The following is a 15,443-nucleotide window of genomic DNA, read 5'->3' as shown; positions in this document are numbered from 1 at the left end:
ATCACCCTAAACTGATAAGTAGCAGCAGTAAACAATTTATAGCACTCTTGTATCAGTGATTTGGACATCAAGCTGGACTCAAACAAGCATGCCACAATGGAATGCAATGAAGAGCATCTCCCAATGAACATTTTGATATCTCATATGCATGAAATGGAGCTACGGTCATGGAGTTACGATGCAATGAACAGAGCCTGAAAATATAAGGGGAAAAGGACTTGGACGAAAATATACCCTCCAGATCTCAGATCTAGGGTTTGACTTTGGCACAGAAATCGAGGCACGCCAGAGAACTCGCCGGGGAGGGAGAAGACGGCCGCCGGAGCGGAGGAGGGAGTCGCCGGTGGTCGTGGTCGCCGGATCCGGCCGGAGAAGAGGCCGGTGGAGGGCGGCGACGCCAGTCGGCGGAGCGGGCGGCGGGGAGTGGACGCGGCGGCGCTCTGGTGAAGGAGAGGTGCGGCGCGTGGGGCGGCACTACGGGCGGCGCAAGGGGAGCAGTGCTAGGGTTTTGGACCCGAGATTTGGACGGGGTGCACATATTTATAGCTAGGAGGAGGTAGGAGTGTCCAAATGGAGTGTAGTTTTCGCCCACACAATCGTGATCCAATGACAGAGGACATGGGAGTGGTTTGGATGGGTTATTGGGCCGTTTGAGGGGTGTTGGGCTGCAACACACAAGAGGCCTTCATGGTTACCCGGTTAACTGTTGGAGTATCAAACAGACTCCAAATGGAACGAAATTTGACATGCGGCCTACCGGTAGTGTACCGAGGCCGCTTGACAAATCTCAGTCCATTCTGAGAATGTTTGACACCCACTCACGAAAAGAGACAAAAGGGGTACACTGGTGCACGTGGGAGTGTCGTATTGCAAAATGGACAACGGGGAAAATGCTCGAAGGCAAGAGACGAACACGTATGCAAATGCGATGCACATGATGACATGATATGAAATGCATGACATGAAAAAAATGCAAAACAAAGACAAAACCCAACCACAAAGGGAAATATCATAATTTAAAGCCGAAAATGGCAGAGTCGGAGTTACAAATATGGCAAGTTACATCCGGGGTGTTACATCGCACAAGGTGGAGTTCGCGAGGCAGATGCCCCCATTAGATGAATGGGGACTGCGCCCGGTCAGCCTTGAAGGGCCTCGAGAGAACCCTACCGTCGTGGTTCCTTTGCCCGCCTCTAGTGCAGCGCTCACCCTAGAAGCTAGGGGGCGATCACTGTCGAGCGCTGGTGACGCGGCTGCTGGAGAACCGGTGTTGCTCGGGGCTCCTGAAGTGAAGACCCCCTGGGGCTCGAGAGAGCCATTCTGAGGAAGCGGCCGTGGGGCTGATGCATTCCGATGCTCCTAAGGCTGAAGCCCCCGAGGCCCCAGCGAGTCGTCACGAAGCAGGAACGGGGAAGTCGACACAGCCCCACACCCCTGAGGTCGCCTCCTCAGGAACCACGTCAACCGTGCCTAGCACTGGCGACCGTATTCGGGGCTTCGGTCGGCTCCGACTGGACTTTGAAGCGCTCCGCAAGAGGAAGGGGTCTCCAAGCTGCAGCGGCGATGCCTCCCGGCCATTGAAGCAGAGGAAGTACATTGCCATAGACGAGTGAGTACCTTATCCTTGTAATCTCCTGAGTGCTGCTTCTCGTCCTGACCGCAATTGTTCAGGGTCCCTTCGGCCAGGGTGGCGAAATCTCCTGAGAAGCGACCTCCACCCGCTCCGGGCTCTCTGCTGGCCCTGAGCGCTCCCTACCAGACTGATGCGTGCCACGCAAGGCCTGCTGGTGAAATAGATGTGCTGACCGGGTGCCTTGACACCGCGCTCTTGTCGTCCCTCCTGCGCGGTCCTGCCTGGGGCGCTGGAAGCGTGCCGAGGGCCCCTCCACTGGTCATCACCCGCAGCTGGGTGGCCTCGGCCTCGGCCTTGTCCTTGAGTAGCAAGGCCCCACCTCATGGGGCCTCCGCCGAGGCCCAAGAGGCCGCGGGGAAGGCGCCGACCTCTGATGTCTACTACACAACCTTCTTCTTGTAGACGTTGTTGGGCCTCCAAGTGCAGAGGTTTGTAGGACAGTAGCAAATTTCCCTCAAGTGGATGACCTAAGGTCTATCAATCCGTGGGAGGCGTAGGATGAAGATGGTCTCTCTCAAACAACCCTGCAACAAAATAACAAAGAGTCTCTTGTGTCCCCAACACACCCAATACAATGGTAAATTGTATAGGTGCACTAGTTTGGCGAAGAGATGGTGATACAAGTGCAATATGGATGGTAGATATAGGTTTTTGTAATCTGAAAATATAAAAACAGCAAGGTAACTAATGATAAAAGTGAGCGAAAACGGTATTGCAATGCGTTGAAACAAGGCCTAGGGTTCATACTTTCACTAGTGCAAGTTCTCTCAACAATAATAACATAATTAGATCATAGAACAATCCCTCAACATGCAACAACGAGTCACTCCAAAGTCACTAATAGCCGAGAACAAACGAAGAGATTACTGTAGGAAACGAAACCACCTCAAAGTTATTCTTTTCGATCAATCCGTTGGGATATTCCTATAAGTGTCACAAATAGCCCTAGAGTTCATAGTAAAATAACACCTTAAGACACAAATCAACCAAAATCCTAATGTCACCTAGATACTCCAATGTCACCTCAAGTATCCATGGGTATGATTATACGATATGCATCACACAATCTCAGATTCATCTATTCAACCAATGCAAAGAACTTCAAAGAGTGCCCCAAAGTTTCTACCGGAGAGTCAAGACGAAAACGTGTGTCAACCCCTATGCATAAGTTCACAAGGTCACAGAACTCGCAAGTTGATCACCAAAACATACATCAAGTGGATCACGTGAATATCCCATTGTCACCATAGATAAGCACATGCAAGACATACATCAAGTGTTCTCAAATCCTTAAAGACTCAATCCGATAAGATAACTTTAAAGGGAAAACAATTCATCACAAGGAGATAAAGGGGGAGAAACATCATAAGATCCAACTATAATAACAAAGCTCGCGGTACATCAAGATCATGCCATATCAAGAACATGAGAGAGAGAGATCAAACACATAGCTACTGGTACATACCCTCAGCCCTGAGGGTGAACTACTCCCTCCTCCTCATGGAGAGCGCCGGGATGATGAAGATGGCCACCGGTGATGGATCCCCCCTCCGGCAGGGTGCCGGAACAGGGTCCCGATTGGTTTTTGGTGGCTACAGAGGCTTGCGGCGGCGGAACTCCCGATCTAGGTTATTTTCTGGAGGTTTCTGTATTTATAGGAATTTTTAGCGTCGGGAACAAGTCAAGGGGGTCCCTGAGTCGTCCACGAGATAGGGGGCGCGCCCGGGGGGTAGGGCACGCCCCCGACCCTTGTGGACAGCCCGGGACTCTTCTGGCCCAACTCTTTTACTTCGGGGGCTTCTTTTGGTCCATAAAAAATCATAAAAAATTGGCATGTCAATTGGACTCCGTTTGGTATTCCTTTTCTGTAAAACTCAAAAACAAGGAAAAAACAAAAACTAGCACTAGGCCCTAGGTTAATAGGTTAGTCCCGAAAATAATATAAAGTGCATATAAATTCATATAAAACATCCTAGATGGATAATATAATAGTATGGAACAATAAAAAATTATAGATATATTGGAGACGTATCAAGCATCCCCAAGATTAATTCCTGCTCGTCCTCGAGTAGGTATATGATAAAAACAGAATTTTTGATGTGGAATGCTACCTAACATGTTTATCAATGTAATCTTCTCTATTGTGGCAAGAATATTCAGATCCATAAGATTCAAGACAAAATTTTAATATTGACATAAAACAATAATACTTCAAGCATACTAACCAAGCAATTATGTCCTCTCAAAATAACATAGCCAAAGAAATCTCATCCCTACAAAATCATATAGTTTGGCCATGCTTCATTTTCGTCACACAAAATGCTCCCATCATGCACAACCCCGATGACAACCAAGAAATTGTTTCATACTTTAGTATTCTCAAAAAAATTCAACTTTCACGCAATACATGAGCGCGAGCCATGGACATAACACTAAAGGTGGAACAGAATATGATGATGGAGGTTGTGTGGAGAAGACAAAAAGGAGAAATTCTCACATCGACGCGGCTAATCAACGGGCTATGGAGATGCCCATCAATTGATGTCAATGCGAGGAGTAGGGATTGCCATGCAACGAATGTACTAGAGCTATAAATGTATGAAAGCTCAACAAAAGAAACTAAGTGGATGTGCATCCAACTTGCTTGCTCATGAAGACGTAGGGCATTTTGAGGAAGCCCATTGTTGGAATATACAAGCCAAGTTCTATAATGAAAATTCCCACTAGTATATTAAAGTGACAAAATAAGAGACTCCCTATCATGAAGATCATGGTGCTACTTTGAAGCACAAGTGTGGAAAAAGGATAGTAACATTGTCCCTTCTCTCTTTTTCTCTCATTTTTTGGGCCTTCTCTTTTTTTGGCTTTTCTCTTCTTCTTTTTTTCCTCACACGGGATAATGCTCTAATAATGATGATCATCACACTTCTATTTATTTACAACTCAAAAATTACAACTCAATACTGGAACAAAATATGACTATATGAATGCCTCCGACGGTGTACCGGGATGTGCAATGAATCAAGAGTGACATGTATAAAAATTATGAGCGGTGGCTTTGCCACAAATACGATGTCAACTACATGATCATGCAAGGCAATATGACCTAATAAACAGAACAGTGGAATGTTGCATGGCAATATATCTCGGAATGGCTATGGAAATGCCATAATAGGTAGGTATGGTGGCTGTTTTGAGGAAGATATAAGGAGGTTTATGTGTGAAAGAGCGTATCATATCACGGGCTTTGGATGCACCGGCGAAGTTTGCACCAACTCTTGAGGTGAGAAAGGGAAATGCACGGTACCGAAGAGGCTAGCAATAATGGAAGGTGAGAGTGCGTATAATCCATGGACTCAACATTAGTCATAAAGAACTCACATACTTATTGCAAAAATCTATAAGTCATCAAAACAAAGCACTACGCGCATGCTCCTAGGGGGATAGATTGGTAGGAAAATACCATCACTCGTCCCCGACCGCCACTCATAAGGAAGGCAATCAAAGAAACACCTCATGCTTCAAATTTGTCACACAACGGTTACCATACGTGCATGTTACGGGACTTGCAAACCTCAACACAAGTATTTCTCAATTTCACAATTACTCAACTAGCACGACTCTAATATCACCATCTTTATATCTCAAAACAATTATCAAGTATCAAACTTCTCATAGTATTCAACACACTTTATATGGAAGTTTTTATTATACCATCATGGATGATTATCATATTAGGACTAATTTCATAACCAAAGCAAATTACCATGCTTTTTCTAAAAGACTCTCAAAATAATTTAAGTGAAGCCTGAGATTTCATATATTTCTTCAAAATAAAACCACCGTCATTCTCTAAAAAGATATAAGTGAAGCACTAGAGCAAACGACAAACTTCTTCGAAAGATATAAGTGAAGATCAATGAGTAGTTGAATAATTATGTAACTATGTGAAGACTATCTAACATTTAAGAATTTCATATCTTGGTATTTTATTCAAATAGCAAGCAAAAAAAAGAAAATAAAATGACGCTCCAAGCAAAACACATATCATGTGGTGAATAAAAATATAGCCTCAAGTAAAGTTACCGATAGACGAAGACGAAAGAGGGGATGCGTTCCGGGGCACCCCCAAGCTTAGGCTCTTGGTTGTCCTTGAATATTACCTTGGGGTGACTTGGGAATCCACAAGCTTAGGCTCTTGTCACTCCTTATTCCATAGTCCATCGAATTTTTACCCAAAACTTGAAAACTTCATAACACAAAACTTAACAGAAAACTCGTAAGCTCCGTTAGTATAAGAAAAGAAATCACCACTTAGGTATTGTTGTGAACTCATTATAAATTCATATTGGTGTAATATCTACTGTATTCCAACTTCTCTATGGTTAATACCCTCCGATACTACTCATAGATTCATCAAAATAAGCAAACAACACAATGAAAACAGAATCTGTCAAAAACAGAACAGTCTGTAGCAATCTGAAGGTTTCGAATATTTCCGTAACTCCAAAAATTCTGAAAAATTAGGAAGGCCAGGATAAAAAGTATATTGATCTACTCCAATTGGAATTGGTATTTTATCACTCTCTGGTAAAAAATGATAATTATTTTCGTGAGCGCATACTTTCTGTTTTTATCAGCAAGATCAAACAACAATCACCCAAAGAAGATCCAAAAGGCTTTACTTGGCACAAACACTAAATAAAACATAATAAACACAATCATAACAGAATCTAGATGAATTATTTATTACTAAATAGGAACAAAGAGCAAAGAACAAAAATAAAATTGGGTTGCCTCCCAACAAGCGCTATCGTTTAATGCCCCTAGCTGGGCATGATGATTTCAATGATGCTCACATAAAAGATAAGAATTGAAACATAAAGAGAGCATCATGAAGAATATGACTAGCACATTTAAGTCTAACCCACTTCCTATGCATAGGTATTTTTTGAGCAAACAACTTATGTGAACAAGAATCAACTTGCATAGGAAGGTAAAGCAGGCAAAACTTCAAGATTTTCAACACATAGAGAGGAAACTTGATATTATTGTAATATGTAGAAGCATATGTTCCTATCTCAGAATAATTTTCAGTAGCATCATGAATGAGTTCAACAATATAACTATCACATAAAGCATTCTTTTCATGAGCCAAAAGCATATAATTTTTATTACTCTCCACATAAGCAAAATTCTTCTCATTCATAATAGTGGGAGCAAACTCAACAAAATAACTATCATGTGAGGCATAATCCAATTGAAAATTAAAATCAAGATGACAAGTTTCATGGTTATCATTGTTCTTTATAGCATACATGTCATCACAATAATCATCATATATAGCAACTTTGTTCTCATAATCAATTGGAACCTCTTCCGAAATAGTGGATTCATCAATAAATAAAGTCATGACCTCTCTGAAACCACTTTTATTAACATAATCATCATAAAAAGGAGGCATGCTATCATCGTAATAAATATTCTCATCAAAACTTGTGGGACTAAAAATATCATCTTCATCAAACATAGCTTCCCCAAGCTTGTGGCTTTGCACATCATTAGCATCATGGGTGTTCAAAGAATTCATACTAACAACAGTGCAATCATGCTCATCATCCAAAGATTTAGTGCCAAACATTTTAATACATTCTTCTTCTTACACTTTGGCACAATTATCAGAATCCTTATTTTCACGAAAGACATTAGAAAGATGAAGCATATGCGGCAACCTTAATTCCATTTTTTGTAGTTTTCTTTTATAGATTAAACTAGTGATAAAACAAAAACTAAAAGATTCAATTGCAAGATCTAATGATATACCTTCAAGCACTCGCCTCCCCGCAACGGCGCCAGAAAAGAGCTTGATGTCTACTACACAACCTTCTTCTTGTGGACGTTGCTGGGCCTACAAGTGCAGAGGTTTGTAGGATAATAGCAAATTTCCCTCAAGTGGATGACCTAAGGTTTATAAATCTGTGGGAGGCATAGGATGAAGATGGTCTCTCTCAAACAACCCTGCAACCAAATAACAAAGGGTCTCTTGTGTGCCCAACACACCCAATACAATGGTAAGTTGTATAGGTGCACTAGTTCGGCGAAGAGATGGTGATACAAGTGCAATATGGATGGTAGATATAGGTTTTTGTAATCTGAAAAATATAAAAACAGCAAGGTAACTAATGATAAAAGTGAGCGAAAACGGTATTGCAATGCGTTGAAAGAAGGCCTAGGTTTCATACTTTCACTAGTGCAAGTTCTCTCAACAATAACATCATAATTAAATCATATAATAATCCCTCAACATGCAACAAAGAGTCACTCCAAAGTCACTAATAGCGGAGAACAAACGAAGAGATTATTGTGGGGTACGAAACCACCTCAAAGTTATTCTTTCCTAACAATCCGTTGGGCTATTCCTATAAGTATCACAAAAAAACCTAGAGTTCGTAGTAAAATAACACCTTAAGACACAAATCAACCAAAACCCTAATGTCACCTAGATACTCCAATGTCACCTCAAGTATCCGTGGGTATTATTATACGATATGCATCACACAATCTCAGATTCATCTATTCAACCAACACAAAGAATTTCAAAGAGTTCCCCAAAGTTTCTACCGGAGAGTCAAGACGAAAACGTGTGCCAACCCCTATGCATAAGTTCACAAGGTCACAGAACTCGCAAGTTGATCACCAAAACATACATCAAGTGGATCACGTTAATATCCCATTGTCACCATAGATAAGCACAAGCAAGACATACATCAAGTTTTCTCAAATCCTTAAAGACTCAATCTGATAAGATAGCTTCAAAGGGAAAACTCAATTCATCGCAAGGAGATAGAGGGGGAGAAACGTCATAAGATCCAACTATAATAGCAAAGCTCGCGGTACATCAAGATCAAGCCATATCAAGAACACGAGAGAGAGAGAGAGATCAAACACATAGCTACTGGTACATACCCTCAGCCCCGAGGGTGAACTACTCCCTCCTCATCATGGAGAGCGTCGGGATGATTAAGATGGCCACCGGTGATGGATTCCCCTTCCGGCAGGGTGCCGGAATAGGGTCCCGATTGGTTTTTGGTGGCTACATAGGCTTGCGGCGGCGAAACTCCTGATCTAGGTTATTTTCTGGAGGTTTCTGTATTTATAGGAATTTTTGGCACCGGGAACAAGTCAGGGGGATCCCTGAGTTGTCCACGAGATAGGGGGGCGAGCCCGGGGGGTAGGGCGCACCCCCCACCCTCGTGGACGACCCAGGAGTCTTCTGGCCCAACTCTTTTACTTCGTGGGCTTCTTTTGGTCCATAAAAAATCATCAAAAATTGGCACGTCAATTGGACTCCGTTTGGTATTCCTTTTTTGTAAAACTCAAAAACAAGGAAAAACATAAACTGGCACTGGGCTCTAGGTTAATAGGTTAGTTCCAAAAATAATATATAACTGCATATAAAACATCCTTGATGGATAATATAATAGCATGGAACAATCAAATATTATAGATATGTTGGAGACGTATCAGCCTCCGCCCCTCTGCTTGGGGCATGTGAAGCGACTCGAGCTTCCCCAACGATCCCAATTGTGGAGGACGGGCCGTGGGCGCGGCACTGTCCTTCAAGAGCTCTTCCGGGAGGTGATGGGTGCGCTGAGCCGGCTTGGGGAAGAGCTTGTGGATGTCGACGCCCGCCCTGAGACATAGGTTGGTTTCTTCCCTTGAGGAAAGGGTGATGTAAGCAAAGTAGCGTAAGTATTTCCCTCAGTTTTTGAGAACCAAGGTATCAATCCAGTAGGAGGCCCACGCAAGTCCCTCGTACCTACACAAACAAATAAGAACCTCGCAACCAACGCGATAAAGGGGTTGTCAATCCCTTCACGGTCACTTACGAGAGTGAGATCTTGATAGAGATAATAATGATAAGATAAATATTTTTGGTATTTTTATGATATAGATTGAAAGTAAAGATTGCAAAGTAAAATAGATTGGAAACTTATATGATGGAAATAGACCCGGGGGCCATAGGTTTCACTAGTGGCTTCTCTCAAGATAGCATAAGTATTACGGTGGGTGAACAAATTACTGTCGAGCAATTGATAGAAAAGCGAATAATTATGAGAATATCTAGGCATGATCATGTATATAGGCATCACGTCCGTGACAAGTAGACCGACTCCTGCCTGCATCTACTACTATTACTCCACACATCGACCGCTATCCAGCATGCATCTAGAGTATTAAGTTCATAAGAACAGAGTAACGCATTAGGTAAGATGACATGATGTAGAGGGATAAACTCAAGCAATATGATATAAACCCCATCTTTTTATCCTCAATGGCAACAATACAATACGTGTCGTTTCCCTTTCTGTCACTGGGATCGAGCACCGCAAGATTGAACCCAAAGCTAAGCACTTCTCCCATTGCAAGAAAGATCAATCTAGTAGGCCAAACCAAACTGATAATTCGAAGAGACTTGCAAAGATATAACCAATCATACATAAGAATTCAGAGGAGAATCAAATATTGTTCATAGATAATCTTGATCATAAACCCACAATTCATCGGATCTCGACAAACACACCGCAAAAGAAGATTACATCGAATAGATCTCCAAGAGAATCGAGGAGAACTTTGTATTGAGATCCAAAGAGAGAGAAGAAGCCATCTAGCTAATAACTATGGACCCGAAGGTCTGAGGTAAACTACTCACACATCATCGGAGGGGCCATGGAGTTGATGTAGAGGCCCTCCGTGATCAATGCCCCCTCCGGCGGAGCTCCGGAAAAGGCCCCAAGATGGGATCTCTTGGGTAGAAGGTTGCGGCGGTGGAAATAGGGTTTCGTGGTGCTCCTGGATGTTTTCGGGGTATGTGAACATATATAGGAGGAAGAAGAGGTCGGTTGAGCACGAGGGGCCCACGGGGGAGGGCGCGCCCAGGGGGGTAGGCGCGCCCTGCCTCGCTGGACTCCTCATTCGTTTCTTGACGTCCACTCCAAGTCCTCTGGATCACGTTTGTTCCAAAAATCACGTTCCCGAAGGTTTCATTCCGTTTGGACTCCGTTTGATATTCCTTTTCTACGAACACTGAAATAGGCAAAAACAGCAATTTGCACTGGGCCTTGGGTTAATAGGTTAGTCCCAAAAATAATATAAAAGTGTAAATAAAGCCCATTAACATCCAAAACAGATATATAATAGCATGGAACAATCAAAAATTATAGATACGTTGGAGACGTATCAAGCATCCCCAAGCTTAATTCCTGCTCGTCCTCGAGTAGGTAAATGATAAAAACAGAATTTTTGATGTGGAATGCTTTCTAGCATGTTCTTCAATGTATTTTCTCTATTGTGGCATGAATGTTCAGATCCGAAAGATTCAAGATAAAAGTTTATTGTTGACATAAAAATAGTAATACCAAGTATGCTTAATCAAGCAATTATGTCTTATAAAAATACCATAGCCAAAGAAAACTTATCCCTAAATCATATAGTTTGGCCATGCTTCATTTTCGTCACACAAAATGCTCCCATCATGCACAACCCCGATGACAAGGCAAGCAATGATGGGGAACGTAGCAGAAATTCAAAATTTTCCTACGTGTCACCAAGATCTATCTATGGAGAGACTAGCAACGAGGGGAAGGAGAGTGCATCTACATACCCTTGTAGATCGCTAAGCGGAAGCGTTCAAGTGAACGGGGTTGATGGAGTCGTACTCGTCGTGATTCAAATCACCGATGACCTAGTGCCGAACGGACGGCACCTCCGCGTTCAACACACGTACAGCCCGGTGACGTCTCCCACGCCTTGATCCAGCAAGGAGAGAGGGAGAGGTTGAGGAAGACTCCATCCAACAGCAGCACAACGGCATGGTGGTGGTGGAGGAGCGTGGCAATCCTGCAGGGCTTCGCCAAGCACCACGGGAGAGGAGAAGGACTTGGGAGAGAGGGAGGGCTGCACCAAAGGCAAAGGTGTGTCTCAAGAGGCCCTCCTACCCTCACTATATATAGGGAGCCCAAGGGGGGGTGCGCCAGCCCTAGGAGATCCAATCTCCTAGGGGGCGGCGGCCAGGGGAGGTTTCCCTCCCCCCCAAGGCACCTAGGAGGTGCCTTCCCTCCTTGGGACTCTTCCTTAGGGTTCCCCTTTCACCCTAGGCGCATGGGCCCTAGGGGAAGTGGCGCCCCAGCCCACTTTGGGCTGGATCCCTTCTCACTTCAGCCCATGGGACCCTCCGGGATAGGTGGCCCCACCCGGTGGGCCCCCGGGACCCTTCCGGTGGTCCCGGTACAATACCGATGACCCCGAAACTTGTCCCGATGGCCGAAATAGGACTTCCTATATATAAATCTTTACCTCCGGACCATTCCGGAACTCCTCGTGACGTCCGGGATCTCATCCGGGACTCCGAACAACATTCGGTAACCACAAACAAGCTTCCTTTATAACCCTAGCGTCATCGAACCTTAAGTGTGTAGACCCTACGGGTTCGGGAGACATGCAGACATGACCGAGACGTTCTCCGGTCAATAACCAACAGCGGGATCTGGATACCCATGTTGGCTCCCACATGTTCACGATGATCTCATCGGATGAACCACGATGTCAAGGACTTAATCAATCCCGTATACAATTCCCTTTGTCTAGCGGTGTTGATACTTGCCCGAGATTCGATCGTCGGTATCCCGATACCTTGTTCAATCTCGTTACCGGCAAGTCTCTTTACTCGTTCCGTAAACATCATCCCGTGATCAACTCCTTGGTCACATTGTGCACATTATGATGATGTCCTACCGAGTGGGCCCAGAGATACCTCTCCGTTACACGGAGTGACAAATCCCAGTCTCGATTCGTGCCAACCCAACAGACACTTTCGGAGATACCTGTAGTGCACCTTTATAGTCACCCAGTTACGTTGTGACGTTGATACACCCAAAGCATTCCTACGGTATCCGGGAGTTGCACAATCTCATGGTCTAAGGAAATGATCTTGACATTAGAAAAGCTTTAGCATACGAACTACACGATCTTGTTCTAGGCTTAGGATTGGGTCTTGTCCATCACATCATTCTCCTAATGATGTGATCCCGTTATCAACGACATCCAATGTCCATGGTCAGGAAACCGTAACCATCTATTGATCAACGAGCTAGTCAACTAGAGGCTTACTAGGGACATGGTGTTGTCTATGTATCCACACATGTATCTGAGTTTCCTATCAATACAATTATAGCATGGATAATAAAACGATTAATGAAAACATAAAGATTATCATGAACAAGGAAATATAATAATAATCAATTTATTATTGCCTCTAGGGCATATTTCCAACAGTCTCCCACTTGCACTAGAGTCAATAATCCAGTTCACATCGCTATGTGACCAACACTCAAGGTCACATCCCCATGTGACTAACACCCAAAGAGTTTACTAGAGTCAATAATCTAGTTCACATTACCATGTGATTAACACTCGATGAGTTCTGGGTTTGATCATGTTATGCTTGTGAGACATGTTATAGTCAACGGGTCTGAATCTTTCAGATCCGTATGTACTTCGCAAATTTCTATGTCATCTTGTAGATGCAACTACTATGCTACATTTGGAGCTATTCCAAATAACTGTTCTACTATACGAATCCAGTTTACTACTCAGAATAATCTGGATTAGTGTCAAAGTTTGCATCGGCGTAACCCTTTACGACGAACTCTTTTACCACCTCCATAATCGAGAAAATTCCTTAGTCCACTAGTTACTAAGGATAACTTTGACCGCTGTCCTGTGATCCATTCTTAGATCACTCTTGTACCCCTTGACTGACTCATGGTAAGGCACATTTCAGGTGCGGTACACAGCATAGCATACTGTAGAGCCTATGTCTTAAGCATAGGGGACGACCTTCGTCCTTTCTCTCTATTCTGCCGTGGTCGAGCTTTAGGTCTTAACTTCATACCTTACAACTCAGGCAAGAACTCCTTCTTTGACTGATCCATCTTGAACACCTTCAAGATCATGTCAAGGTATGTGCTCATTTGAATGTACCATTAAGCGTTTTGATCTATTCTTATAGATCTTGATGCTCAATGTTCAAGTAGCTTAATCCAGGCTTTCCATTGAAAAACACTTTCCAAATAACCCTATATGCTTTCCAGAAATTCTACGTCATTTCTGATCAACAATATGTCAACATATATTTATCAGAAATTCTATAGTGCTCCCACTCACTTCTTTGGAAATACAAGTTTCTCATAAACCTTGTATACACCCAAAATCTTTGATCATCTCATCAAAGCATACATTCCAACTCCGAGATGCTTACTCCAGTCCCTAGAAGGATTGCTGGAGCTTTGCATACTTATTAGCATCTTTCAGGATTGACAAAACCTTCCGGTTTGTATCACATACAACCTTTCCTCAAAAACGTCGAGGAAACAATGTTTTGACATCCTATCTGCAAGATTTCATAAATAATGCAGTAATCGCTAATATAATTCCAACAGACTCTTAGCATCGCTACGAGTGAGAAAGTCTCATCGTAGTCAACTCCTTGAACTTGTCAGAAAACATCTTAACGACAAGTCGAGCTTTCTTAATGGTGACATTTACCATCATTGTCCGTCTTCCTTTTAAAATCCATCTGCACTCAACAGCCTTACGACCATCGAGTTGTTCTGCCAAAGTCTACACTTTGTTTTCATACATGGATCCTCTCTCGGATTTTATGGCCTCGAGCCATTTATCGGAATCCGGGCCCACCATCGCTTCTCCATAGCTCGTAGGTTCATTGTTGTCTAGCAACATGACTTCCAAGACAGGATTACGTACCACTCTAAAGTAGTATGCATCCTTGTCATCCCACGAGGTTTGGTAGTGACTTGATCTAAAGTTTCATGATCACTATCATAAGCTTCCACTTCAATTGGTGTAGGTGCCACAGGAACAACTTCCTGTGCCCTGCCACACACTAGTTGAAGAGACGGTTCAATAACCTCATCAAGTCTCCACCATCCTCCCACTCAATTTTTTCGAGAGAAACTTTTCCTCGAGAAAGGACCCGATTCTAGAAACAATCCTTTATTGCTTTCAGATCTGAGACAGGAGGTATACCCAACTGTTTTGGGTGTCCTACGAAGATGCATTTATCCGCTTTGGGTTCGAGCTTATCAGCCTGAAACTTTTCCACATAAGCGTCGCAGCCCCAAACTTTTAAGAAATGACATCTTAGGTTTCTCTAAACCATAGTTCATATGGTGTCATCTCATCGGAATTACGTGGTGCCCTATTTAAAGTGAATGTGGTTGTCTTTAGTGCCTAACCCATAAACTATCGTGGTAATTTGATAAGAGACATCATGGTATGCATCATATCCAATAGGGTGCAGTTATGATGTTCGGACACACCATCACACTATGGTGTTCCAGGCTGTATTAGTTGTGAAACAACTTCCACAATGTCTTAATTCTGTGCCAAACTCGTAATTCAGATATTCATCTCTATGATCATATCATAGATCTTTTATCCTCTTGTCACGACGATCTTTCAACTTCACCCTGAAATTACTTGAACCTTTCAATAATTCAGACTCGTGATTCATCAAGTAAATATACTCAACATCTACTCAAATCATCTGTGAAGTAAGAACATAACGATATCCACTACATGCCTCAGCACTCATTGGACTGCACACATCAAAATGTATTACTTCCAACAAGTTGCTTTCTAGTTCCATTTTACTGAAAACGAGGCTTTCAGTCATCTTGCCCATGTGGTATGATTTGCATGTCTCAAGTGATTCAAAATCAAGTGAGTC

The sequence above is a fragment of the Triticum urartu genome, chromosome 6, assembly GCF_003073215.2.
Source record: "Triticum urartu cultivar G1812 chromosome 6, Tu2.1, whole genome shotgun sequence".
NCBI lineage: Eukaryota > Viridiplantae > Streptophyta > Magnoliopsida > Poales > Poaceae > Triticum > Triticum urartu.
This window is presented reverse-complemented; position numbering follows the sequence as displayed.